The sequence below is a fragment of the Erinaceus europaeus genome (genome assembly GCF_950295315.1).
Source record: "Erinaceus europaeus chromosome 6 unlocalized genomic scaffold, mEriEur2.1 SUPER_6_unloc_21, whole genome shotgun sequence".
Lineage (NCBI taxonomy): Eukaryota > Metazoa > Chordata > Mammalia > Eulipotyphla > Erinaceidae > Erinaceus > Erinaceus europaeus.
In genome coordinates this window covers 889,386-902,263 of record NW_026647127.1, presented here as the reverse complement: position 1 = coordinate 902,263, position 12,878 = coordinate 889,386, and the positions used below count along the sequence as shown (strand labels likewise).

The window sequence follows — 12,878 nt, the reverse complement described above, 5'->3', positions numbered from 1 at the left end:
GAGGCTGGCACAATGGTTAGAGTTTTGGACTCAAGCATGAGGTCCTGAATTCTACCACCAGCATCACATGTTACAGACTGATGCTACAGTGTTTTCTCTCTCTCTGTCTCTCTCTCTTTCTCCTCCCTTTCTCCCTCACTAATTAATAAATCTTTTAAAAGAGCTTCAGCATATGTAGACAGGGTTCAGACAGACCTAGGATCGCGCACATGCAAATCCAGACCTCTTACCACTGAACCACCTCCCAGCTTGCATTAACTGGATCTTTTAAAGATTTTAATTATTTATATGTGTACATATATTTTACAAACTTTTTTGAAAAAATATGGTACACTTCATGAATTTGTGTGTAATCCTTGAGCAGGGGCCATGCTAATCTTCTCTGTATCATGCCAATTTCAGTATATGTACTACCAAAGCTAGGACTATATTATAATCTTATTTAAAAAGTGTTAAGAGACGGAGACAGTTGGAGTCGGGTGGTGGCACAGCGGGTTAAGCGCACATGGCGCAAAGCTCAAGGACCGGAGGAAAGATCGCGGTTCGTGGTTCGAGCTCCTGGCTCCCCACCTGCAGGTGAGTCCCTTTACAGGTGGTGAAGCAGGTCTGCAGGTGTCTGTCTTTCTCTCCCCCTCTCTGTCTTCCCCTCCTCTCTCCATTTCTCTCTGTCCTATCCAACAACAATGACATTAATAACCACAACAATGTTAAGCAACAAGGGAAACCAAAAGGAAAAATAAATAAAAATTTAAAAAGAGTGGAAAAGAATAGAAAAGAAAAAAAAAGAAAGGTAGACAATGAGACCTTGGTGACAACAACACCAAAAAAATAAAATAACCTATTTATACTCTAGAATTGCAAAATGGCTAGGGCAGTGGATCTGTAGGCATTAAGTCCTGAATTCAATCCCCAGCATTGCATGTGCCATAGTCATGCTCTGCTTCTCTTTTTTGTATTAATAAGTAACATTTTTTTCTTTTTTTTTAATTTCCTTTTTTTTTAAAACCACAGTTCCTGTCTGGTTCCTACCCAGCTCCAAGATTGGCTCCTGCCTGGCTCTGCCCAGCTCCTATTGCAGCTCCCACCTGCCAGTGCCCTGGCCGCCCTGTTGTGCGCAGGCGGACTGCAGTCCCCCCAGGACTGTCCTCGCAGACACAAGAGCCCCAGGCGCCCCCCGCCCATCCCCCATGGCACAAGGAGCCCAGCCAGGCCCAGGCCTCCTGAAAGGGGTGGGGGGGCACTGGGAGTGGCCTCCCTGGACCAGCAGTTTGCAAAGTGCCAGACCCTCAGCCCAGACCCAACCAGCAGCCTGGCAAACAGCTCAACAGGGGTTTCAGCCAGCCAGCATGGGGCACAGCTCTGAAATGCATGTCTCTTCGAGAGAGACAGAGGCAGAGAAAACACTCCAGTTCTAGAAGTGTGAGGAGACCCCCCAACCTGGACCCACACCCTGTGCCAAGGCCTTCACCTTAGTCTGGGAGCCCGGCTCGCCATGTTGCCCCAGGCCAAACTCCAGGTTCAGGATTCCAAACAGCAGTCCCCCGAGGACCTCGTCGTGGGCCACACCAAGGAAGGACAGCGGGCGCACATTTCGATGGGCGGGCGTGTGGAAAGTTCTCTGGGCCTGGCCACTCCCGAAGCCAAGGCAGGCTGGTGGGTTCCACCGGGGTCCCCTCCTGCCTGGACGGTTGGGTTGGGGTGGGCGGGAGGCTCACTGCCCGGCCTCGAGCTGCCCGGGCGGGTCCTCACCCTCAGGGCGCTCGGAGCCACATACATGGACATGCTGGGCAAGGCCCTGGGACCCCAGGACCCCTCTCCTGGCTGGAAGGAAAGGGAAGGCCGGCTGCCCAGACTCTCAGACGGGGTCCCTGTGCTTGCGCTCCTGGAAGCCGAAAACAGCGGGATCTGGGGCGCACAGCCACCCTTCCAGGGTGTCCCTGCCCGGGGTGTGGGGTCTGGGGGCTCGCGCACACCTCCCCCGGGTGCGCCCCTGCCAGGGGTGCGCATGGCCCTTGTCCGGGGACTGCCCCGCTCAAGGCCGCTGGGTCCTGGTGGTTGCGGAGGGGGGCGCGCAGCCACCTCTTCGGGGTGCGCCTGACCTGGGGTAAGGGGCCCAGCGGCGCTGGCGCCTCTGTGGCTGTACCCCGACTTCGCCCCTCCCCCCACCCAGCACCTTCCTGGGCGGGCGCGACACCCTAGCCTTCCAGGACGGGTGGCACCAGGGGCCACTTACTTGGAATTGGAGGAATGGCAGTAGATGGGCCGAGCACGATGGACATGGCCGCTGCTATCCAGCACAGCACCGTCGTGACTCCCCAGCAGTACTTCCATGCCGGGAGCCTCCGCACAGTTGTGGCCTGGCGCTCAAGTCTCAGACCCTGGCCCCAGCGCTGGGGCCTATGGGTGCGACGCAACTCAACGCAATGCGGCGTGGGGGTGACGTGACGCGAGGCAAAGCGGCGTGGGGTGACGTGACGTGACGCAACGCAATGCGCGTGGGGGTGACGTGACGTGACGCGACGCTAAGCAATGCGGCGTGGGGGCGACAGGGCCTCAGGGCGCGGGCTGCAGGGCTCCATGGCGCTGAGCTGAACTCAGCTGGGAAAAAGAGAAGAAGGGAAGATGGGGAGAGAAAGATAGACACCTGCAGACCTGCTTCACCTACTGTGAGGCCAGGCCCCTGCAGGTGGGGAGCTGGGGGCTCGAACCAGGATCCTTAGGCTGTGCGACCTGCGATAAACCCGCTGCGCTACCTCCGAACTCCCTTTTTTTTTGTTTTATTTATAAAAAGGAAACATTGAGTAAACCATAGGATAAGAGGGGTACAACTTCCAACAACGGCAACAACAATACTAACTACAACAATAAATCAACAAGGGCAACAAAAGGGAATAAATAAATAAAATAAAATATTTTTTTAAAAAAGAGGGGTACAACTCCACACAATTACCACCACCAGAACTCTGTATCCCCTCCCCTCCCCTGATAGCTTTCTTGTTTTTTAACTCTGGGAGTATGGACCCAAGGTCATTGTGGGATGCAGAAGACGGAAGGTCTGGCTTCTGCAATTGCTTCCCCGCTGAACATGGGCGTTGACTGGTTGATCCATACTCCCAGCCTGTCTCTCCCTTGTCCTAGTGGGCAAGGGCTCTGGGGAAGCAGAGCTCCAGGACACATTGGTGGTGTTGTCTGTCCAGGGAAGTCTGGTCAGCATTATGCTAGCATCTGGAACCTGGTGGTTGAAAAGAGTTAACATACAAAGCCGAACAAATTGTTGACCAATCATGGACCTAAGCTGGAATAGTACAGATAAAGTGTTGAGGGGATTCTTAAGAAATTCTTTAATAATTTAGGCACAGGTGGTGGTGATCTCAGTTGAGCATGCACATAACCATGACTAAGAACCCAGGTTCAAGGCCCCAGTGCCTACCTGCTAGGGGGTGGGGTTAAGTTTGACAAGCAAGCAGAGCTGTACCTGTCTTTCTCTCTCTCCATTATCTCCCTTCCTTGTATGAATTGCCTTGTCCTATCAAATCAAAATTTAATTGTAAATACAAATTCCTTAAAAATAATCTAAGCGAAGTCAGGAGGTAGCACAGTGGGTTAAGTACACGAGCTCTCAAACTGCAGAGGGTTTCCTTCACAGGCAGTGAAGCAGGTCTGCAGGTGTCTATCTTTCTCTCCCCCTCTCTGTTTTCTCCTCCTCTCTCCATTTCTCTCTGTCCTATCCAACTACAAGGACATCAATAAGAACAATAATAACTACAACAATAAAATAACAAGGGCAACAAAAGGGAAAATAAATATTTTAAAATTTTAAAAATATTTTTATCTTTATTGGATAGTAACAGCAGAAATCAAAAGGGAAAGGGGAAGTAAAGAGGGAGAAGAGAGAGAGAGAGAGAGCGAGAGAGAGAGAGAGAGAGAGACCTGCAGCACTGCTTCACCATTCACAAAGCTTTTCCTCTGCAGGTGTGGTGGGGACTCAAATCCAAAATAAATTTTAAGAATCTAACTCAACTCATTTTGTGTTGATGGTGTTAGGGTTTAGAGACAGACTTAAGTTTGAATAAAATCTAGAGACAGGATGTAAAGTTCAAAATCTCAGAGCCAGAAAAAGAAATAGGGCTTTGCCCAGACCCATCCCTGCTACCTGCACGATGAGACTGGCTGAAAGAAGAACAAAGCAGTAGTAATATAATATACCTTTGGAATATATATCCCTTGGAATATAATATCCCTTTGGAATATATATCCCTTTGGAATATAACATTTTAAAAATAGGCCTACTAGCTATCTTCAAAACAGAGACCCCAAATCTTCATCTGCAATATTCCAGCCTTTAGGTTCATGATTGGTCAACAATTTGTTTGGCTTTATATGTCAACTCTTTTTTTAGCCACCAGGTTTCAGATGCTACCAAGATGCCTACTGGACTTCCCTGGACAGAAGACTCCACCAATGTGTCCTGGATCCCCACTTCCCCAGAGCTCTGCCCCACTAGGGAAAGAGAAAGACAGACTGAGAGTATGGATCCACCTGTAAACACCCATGTTCAGCATGGAAGCAGTTACAGAAGCCAGACCTTCTACCTCTACACACCATAATGTCCCTGAGTCCATACTCCCAGAGGGTTAAAGAATAGAAAAGCCATTGGGAGGGGATGGGATACTGAGTTCTGGTGGTGGGAATTATACCCCTCTTATCCTATGGCCTTGTCAATGTTTCCATTTTATAAATAAACCTTTAAAAAAGAATAGCATATATAGAGAGTTGTATGCAAAAAAATCAGTGGAAGCTTCTTTAAAAGCAAAAAAATGGGGGCAGGTGGTGGTGCACCTGGTTAAGTGCATACATCATAGTGCACAAGGACCTGGGTTCAAGCCCCTGGCCCCCTACCTGCAGGGGGAAAACTTCACAAGTGGTGAAATATAGCTACAGGTGTCTGTATCTCTTTCCCTTTCTATATGCTCCTCCCTTATCAATTTATCTTTCTATCTAATCAATCAGTCAATCCAGACATAGATAATTAAAAAAAAAGAGGCATCACAAGCAGAGAAACTCCCCTCTCCCTCTAAGCTGAGGGGAGACATTTGCAGAGTTTCTTCTGCCCTAAACAAAGTGCTGGGTGAAGATTTTGCCTCTTATTTTGTATTTCCTCTCACCTATAAAGGAATGCAAATGGGAGGGTGGGGTAGGTGGGGTTGCACTGGGTTTAGTGCACATAGTATAAAAGCACAAAGACCCATGCAAGGATCTTGGTTGGAGGCCCTGGCTCCTCACCTGCAGAGGGATACTTCACAAGCAGAGAAACAGGTCTCTATCCCTCTCTATATACCCCCTCCCCTCTCAGTTTCTCTCTGTCTTAGTCAAAATAAATAAATAAATGAATCAATAAATATATGGCTGCCAGCACCAGTGGATTCATAGTGCTGGCCCTGAAACCTGGTGATAAGCCCAAAAGCAAGTAAGAAAGAAAGAAAGAAAAATAAATAAATAAAGAAAAGCCAAGAGAAAAAAGGGGGGAGTCAGGCAGTGGTATACTTGGTTAAACACACAACAATGCACAGGGACATGGATTCAAGCCCCTGATCCTCACTGCAGGAGGAAAGCTTCAAAAGTGACTAAGCAGGGCTGCAAGTGTCTCTGTCTCTCCCTCCCTCTCTCTCCCCCTTCCATCACATCTCAAGTTATGGCTGTCTCTATCCAATAAATAAAGATAGTTTAAAAAGAAAAGAAAATTAAAGAAAGGAAAAAGTTAAGCTACTAAAAACAGGCTTTCCAGAAGCAGTTTGTTTCCACTCATGTGCTCTGTAACAGGGGACCTCAAAAAAGAGATTTCTTAATTCAAATGCCAATTTGATGTAGACTTCTGTCATGTAAATTAATTTTTCTATTATTATATTTATTTATTTAATGGATAGAAACAGCCATAAATTCAGAGGGAAGGTAGGTGATAGGGAGAGAGACAGAGACACCTGCAACACGGCTTCACCACTCAAAAAGTTTTCCCCTTGCAGATGGGGGCCAGGGGCTTGAACTTGGATCCTTGTGCACTGTAACATGTGTGCTCAACCAGGTGTACCACAATCAGGACCCCAGGACTATTTAAAATAGTATCTTGCCAAAAAGCAGTTAGCAGTCACACTCCAACGAGACTGTTCTAGCATCAGGAAACACTTGTAAACACCCCACACCCCCACACACACATGCACAGACAGGCTCCAGGGGGCAGAGGAAGCCAGTCTGACCTGGGAGTGAAGTGGGCAGGGCATACATGTGGCCCTGTATCCTTCCACCTCAGTGGGCCCCTTCCCCTCCTCTTTCAACCTTCTCAGTTCAGATGACAGATTTACAAGCAAGATAAAGGGACCAAGCCAAGAAGGAAAGGAAGATAATCGAATATTAACAGGGGTTGGGCTGTAGCACAGTGGGTTAAGCACAGGTGGTGCAAAGCACAAGGATCAGCCTAAGGATACCGGCTAGAGCCCCCAAATTTGATTCCTTAATAAACCAGGCCCCAAAATTTGATTCCTTAATAAATCAAAGATACAGTAAGCACATTCAGTAATATTACCTTAATATCATGGACTTCATATCCTACCCTGTGGTCAGTGACACTATTCTGGGTGAAATTGTAGGTCTGGATTCTTTCTGACTAGGTTCTTGTTCCAACCTGTGCAGAGATAGAAAGGAATTCACATTTTAATATAATTACTATCTTCACTACAATGGAAAAGGCACCGCAAATTCTTTTCTAAGGATTTCTATTTCTGAACGTCAGGCACATACAATTGACAAAGAGCAAGAGTGGAAGGAATTTAATTGTTTAAGACTCTTGTTATCTCAGGTTTACTTATGGAGTAAGAGTGTTTCTTTTTCTCTTTTTTTTTCTTCCTGAACTACAAATCCACTGCTCCTGCAGGCCATCACCCCTCCCCCCGCCTTTTGTTGTTCTTTTTGTTTATCATTGTTGCTGCATAGGACAGAGAAATTGAGGGTGGGGGGGAGACAATGAGTGGGAGAGAAAGACAGACACCTGCAGACCTGCTTCACCACTTGTGAAGTGACATCCCTGCAGGTGGGGAGCTCAAACTGGGATCCCAACCCCTATCCTTGAGCTTTGTGCCATGTGCGCTTAACCTGCTCACTGCACTACCACCCAGCATCCAATAGTGCTTCTTCAGTAGTTCCAATTCCAATCAAAGCCAAATTATCAGTGGTACTGGGAGGAAGAGGTACAGTGGATAAAGTATAGGATTCTCAGGCATGAGGTCCCAAGTTCAATCCCTGGTGCCACATATACCAGAGTACCGTGCAGATCCTCCCTGCTCCTCTCTCTCTCTCATTAATGAATAAATAAGATCTTTAGAACAAAACAAAAGAAAAATATCTCTGAAGATGGGTAGGTTGCACCATGGAAGAACTTAGAGCTTCTAAATTTTAGGTCCTGAGTCCAATCCCAAGCACTGCATATGCTAGAGTGCTGCTTCTGGGCCCCTCTACCACCTTTTGTAATTCATGAAATTAAAATAAATAAAAAACTATATTTTACCCTCATCAGTCCGTTCTCCAGCAAGTTTACTAATGTGTTAACTCAAATTTTTTCCTCAAGCTATTTCTATTCAGGATTTGTATCATAACTGTCTAAAGAGAAAATTGGTTTAAAGGTCATTTTTATGAAATTTTTATGGAAATTAAGATACTTTCAAGTTGTAAAATAAAACATATTATTACAAAAATTTATTACAAATCCCTATGGGTTCAGAAATAAATATCTCTGCCAAAACCATACTGCAAAGTGCAAGGACCAGTGGAAGGATCCTGGTTCTGGCCCCAGCTCCCCGGACCTGCAGGAAAGGTACTTCACAAGCAGTGAAGCAGGTCTGCAGGTATCTGTCTTTCTCTCCCCCTCTGTCTTCCCCTGCTATCTCCATTTCTCTCTGTCCTATCCAACAACAACAACATCAATAACTACAACAATGTTAAACAAGGGCAACTAAAAAGGGAAAATAAATTAATTCATTTAAAAACACCATACTGTAATATTCTCTACTGATAGAGTCTAAGGTCGAGGGTCAGGAAAGGGTTTTTCCCCCACTTCATTTTTCTCTATTTCCTAGATTTTGAATTACATATGTATGTAGTTTTATTCAAATGTATAAGTTCTACTAAAGTGTATGTATCATTTAAATAAGCAAAGTATGTATACTCTTGTTCTCTTCAGATTGTATAAATCTTTTGCCTCTTAAGTAAGCAAAGTATCATAATATTTTAAATTATAAAAAAGTAAAGGCTGCCGTGAGTCGGGTTGTAGCGCAGCAGGTTAAGCGCAGGTGGCGCAAAGCACAAGGACCGGCATAAGGATCCCGGTTCGAACCCCACCTCCCCACCTGCAGGGGAGTCTCTTCACAGGCGGTGAAGCAGATCTGCAGGTGTCTATCTCTCCTCCTCTCTGTCTTCCCCTCCTCTCTCCATTTCTCTCTGTCCTATCCAACAATGACAACAACAATAATAACTACAACAATAAAACAACAATGGCAACAAAAGGGAATAAATAAATAAAATAAATATAAAAATAAAAATAAAGGCTGCCACTGTCTGGGAGGTTGTGCAGTGGATAAAGCTTTGGGGTTCTTAGGTGTGAGGTCTCAAGATTGATCTCCGGCATCAGATGTGTCAGAGTGATGCTGCGGTTCTCCTTCTTCCTCTCCCCTATCTCTCTCATTAATAAATAAATCTTTACAAACAAAAGTAAAACCTGAATGGGGTTGAAAGAGAATTTTGGAGTTGGAAGCCCAAAATAGTCATGTTTTTGAGTTATTTGCAGTAAACCTTGTCGCATTTTAGAAAAAGTGGGCTGCATAACAGTAAGAATTATAATAACTGTCACAAGTCGCTTTGATTTAGATATCTTAGTTTTCCCTACTTTTGGCCTTTCCACTTTCCCTACGCTTGTTTTAGCCTGCAGTAGTGTAAGTGACAGTGCAAATAATATATTTATCCCTTGCCTGTGATGGTCTCAGATTGCAGAGGAGCATCAGTAGGTAGACTTGAAGATAGGAATTTGCATTTAAAAACCACTACTTCTTATCAAACCCCTTCTGGCACAGACACAGAGAGCCTAAACATTCAAGTTATTTCTTATTCACAGCGGAGTATATTTTCTATATGTCCTGAGATTTTTACTTGGTCAAGAATAATGAAAAAACATTTTTAATATAAAGAAATCTTTTAAAAAGTTTTTTTTTTTCTTTTTGCTTGGTAAGAAAGAAAGAAATGGAGATGGAAAGGGGAGATAGAGTAGAAAAAGAAAGTGAAACACATTAAGATACTGTTTCACTGCTTGTGAAGCTTCCACCTGCAAGTGGGGATCAGGGGCTTGAACCTTGGTCCTATCACACTATAACATGTGCACTCACAAAGTGACCTTTACAAAAAGATGAATATATTGATGTATTTTAGTACGCCAGAGTTTCATACTTACACCAGAGTTTCATACTTACATAATTCTACTGTTGTCAACAGTTGTTTTCTCCTTTTAAATTTAAAAATGAAAAAAATGGGGTCCAGGAGGTGGTGTAACCAGTGGAGTGCACATGTTACAATGCACAAGGACTAAGGTTCAAGCCCAAGATACAACCAGCTGAGGAGAAGCTTCACAAGTGGTGAGGTAGCACTGCAGGTGTCTCTCTTTGTCTCCCCTTCTAGATCTTCTGTTCCCTCTCAATTTCTATCCAGGAAATAATAAATGAATAAAATATACAGGGGGCCAGCAGTGGTGCATCTGGTTAAGCACACAAATTACAGTGCATAAGGAACCAGGTTCAAGCCCTTGGTCCTAAGCTGCAGGGGGTAGGGGAAGCTTCACAAGTGGTAAAGCAACGCTGTAGGTGGTTCTCTGTCTCTCTCCTGTTCTATCTCCCCCTCCCCTCCCTATTTCTCTGTCTCTGTCCAATAATAAATAAATATATTAACATATATAAATTAAAATTGACTTTAAAATTTTTTAAAATGAAATAGAAAAAGTGGGAGAAAGAGCATGTGAGAAACATCACAGTACCTACCATCATGCCTGGTGCTCCCATGTTGTGTTAGGGCTCAACACCAGGTCTGCAAGCATGGTGATGTGATGTGCACTCTACTGGGGGAGCAAGCTCTGGACCCCTTCGTTTATTTATTTTTATGGATAGAGCACCACTCAGAACTTCTGTATGCTGGGGATCAATCTTGGGGCCTTATGCATGTGCAGTATGCAATTTACCAATAAGCTACCTCTCAGTTCAATGCTTATGATTTTGAGATAGAGACCTAAGCATAGATCTACCATCCACTGAACTTGGCTGTGTCTGTGTTACTGTTCAGTGGTGTCTGTGTTACTGTTCAGTGGTGCCAGGAATCAATCCGAGGGACTCCCATATGTAAGGCATGTGCAGAATGACTCTTTGAACAGTTGTTAAGTGATTCTACTAAATAAATCTTATCTGCAGTGTCCTGAGAGGTGGTACAGTGAATAAGACATTGGACTCTCAAGCATGAAGTTCTGAGTTTAATCTCTGGCATTCCATAGGTCACAGTGACACTCTAGTTCTTCCCTCACACCTTATCATTAATAAATAAATCATTTTTTTCCTTTCCATTTTGTTGCACTTGTTGTTTTATCATTATTATGGTGATTATTATTGTTATTGATTTCATTGTGGATAGGACAGACAGAAATCGAGAGAGGAGGGGAAGATAGAGGGTGAGAGAAAGATAAGACATCTGCAAACCTGATTCACCACTTATGAAGAGACAACCTGCAGGTGGGGATCCAGGAACTCAACCCAGGTTCCTTGCACCAATCCTTGTGATTTGCATCACCTGCACTCAACCTCCTGCACTACCACCTGACCCCCACCTTTCTTTTTTTCTTTTATTTTATTTCTTTTATTTTTATTTATTATTTCTTTTATTTACCTGCATTCTTCTGGTATTTTGCTGTCGACACGTCTTTCTCTATAATCTTCTGGTAAAGCCTATCTCGTACCACATGCAGAGCGATTTCTTTGTTTTTTTATCTGGGAGCGTCCTTGCTGGCATTCAACTACAAGCCCTGGAAAATTACCAAGACCAAAGACAGATGGGAGTTCCCACAAGGCAAACTAAAACAGAACCAAGATATTTAAGACAATCAAACATGAATCAGGAAATTACTACAAAAGGTTAAGAACATTTTAGATTTAACAGGCTTTAGAAATGATACCTAAGGGAGCCAGAAGGTAGCACAGTGGGCTAAGCCCACATGGCACAAAGAGCAAGGATCGTTTAGGATCCTGGTTCAAGCCCCCTGCTCCCCAGCTGCAGTGGAGTCACTTCACAGGTAGTAAAGCAGGTCTGCAGGTGTCTCTCTGTCTCTATTCCTCTCTATCTCCCCCTTCTCTCTCAATTTCTCTTTTTCGCTATCCAATAACAACAAAAAGAAAGAAAGAAAGAAAAGAAATGATACATAGATTGCTATATGGAAAACTGGAAATTGTTCTGCAAATACAAACTATTGTATTTAATGTGGAATGTAAAACATTAATTCCCCAATAAAGAAATTAAAAAGAAAAAGAGAGAAAGAAAGGAAGAAATGATACCTAGCTTAAGATGTAATAACTGTTGACTCACCTGTAAAGAAGGAAGCTTCACAGGCGGTTAAGCAGTGCTGTTGGTGTCTTTCTCTCTACCTCCCCCTACGATCTCAGTTTCTCTGTCTTTATTCAATAAACAAGTAAAGTAAAATAAATCTTGAAAAAATACTTGTAAATGGTTGCTCTGATACTGATATCTTGAGGTGTTTCCTATATGAAGGCTGAATGTAGCAACACCTATTGATGATGATGATTCTTTCTCCAAGTTCTGCCTCCCAATCCCACCCCAGCACATTCATTTACTTTGAAAGATCAACATAAAGCAGGGTATTGTGACCCAAATGTAGATACACACGTTGTCTGTCTCAAGGAGAACTAAGTCAGCTTGACCCACTTCAATCATCAATACAGAGATGTTGAAAATAACATGTTTATATAGAGAGACCAATGCAAAGAAGCTACCCAGTGTCTTAAAAAATTATAGTGACTGTTCTTTCCTTTGCCTTGGTTCTAAATTTGTTGAATTTGGATTTTAAATGGGCCTGGCCTACTTTTGAGTCCAGTTACCCGCCTAAATCTAGGCGCAAGTTGTCTGTTTCTTAAAAAGAAAACATAGCATAGCATGTGGCTGGGGGTCTGATCCTCCACACTGCAAGTGAAAACACAGGCAGGCAATGGGCGGGACTCCTTGCATAGAGGAGCAGTGCTTTGCATGTCTCCCTCTCTTAAAGGATACAGAATGGAGACTGGCAGGGAGGCCTCTCAGCTGTCCCATGCAGGTGCAAGGTTCTGGGTGGGATTGATCCCCAGGCACACTATTTGAGAAAAAATTTTAAAAAGACTTTGTATTATTTAAAAGATTTACAGTTAAGAGAACAATATTACCATGATTTTATTCAAAAAAGCCAATCTGCAGTCCTGGAGGCTGGCAGAGTGGTTGGAGTTTTGGACTCAAGCATGAGGTCCTGAATTCTACCTCCAGCATCACATGTTCCAGACTGATGCTATAGTGTTTTTCTCTCTCTCTCTCTCTCTCTCTCTCTCTCTCTCTCTCTCTCTCCTCCCTTTCTCCCTCACTGATTAATAAATCTTTTAAAAGAGCTTCAGCATATGTAGAACCAGAGTTCAGACAGACCTGGGATCCCACACATACAAATCCAGATCTCTTGCCACTGAACCGCCTTCCAGGTTGCATTAACTGGCTCTTTAAAAGATTATAATTATTTATATGTGTGTACATATATTTTATAATCCTTTTTTTGA

The 12,878-nt window shown here is 44.1% G+C and overlaps 1 non-coding gene across 1 annotated transcript; it reads right to left on the bottom strand.

Moving 5' to 3' along the window:
- Nucleotides 1-319: 319 nt before the first annotated feature.
- On the bottom strand, nucleotides 320-426 carry LOC132536153 (U6 spliceosomal RNA). Its single transcript, XR_009547822.1, has one exon. It is a non-coding gene; the product is annotated as a U6 spliceosomal RNA (small nuclear RNA).
- Nucleotides 427-12,878: the final 12,452 nt, after the last annotated feature.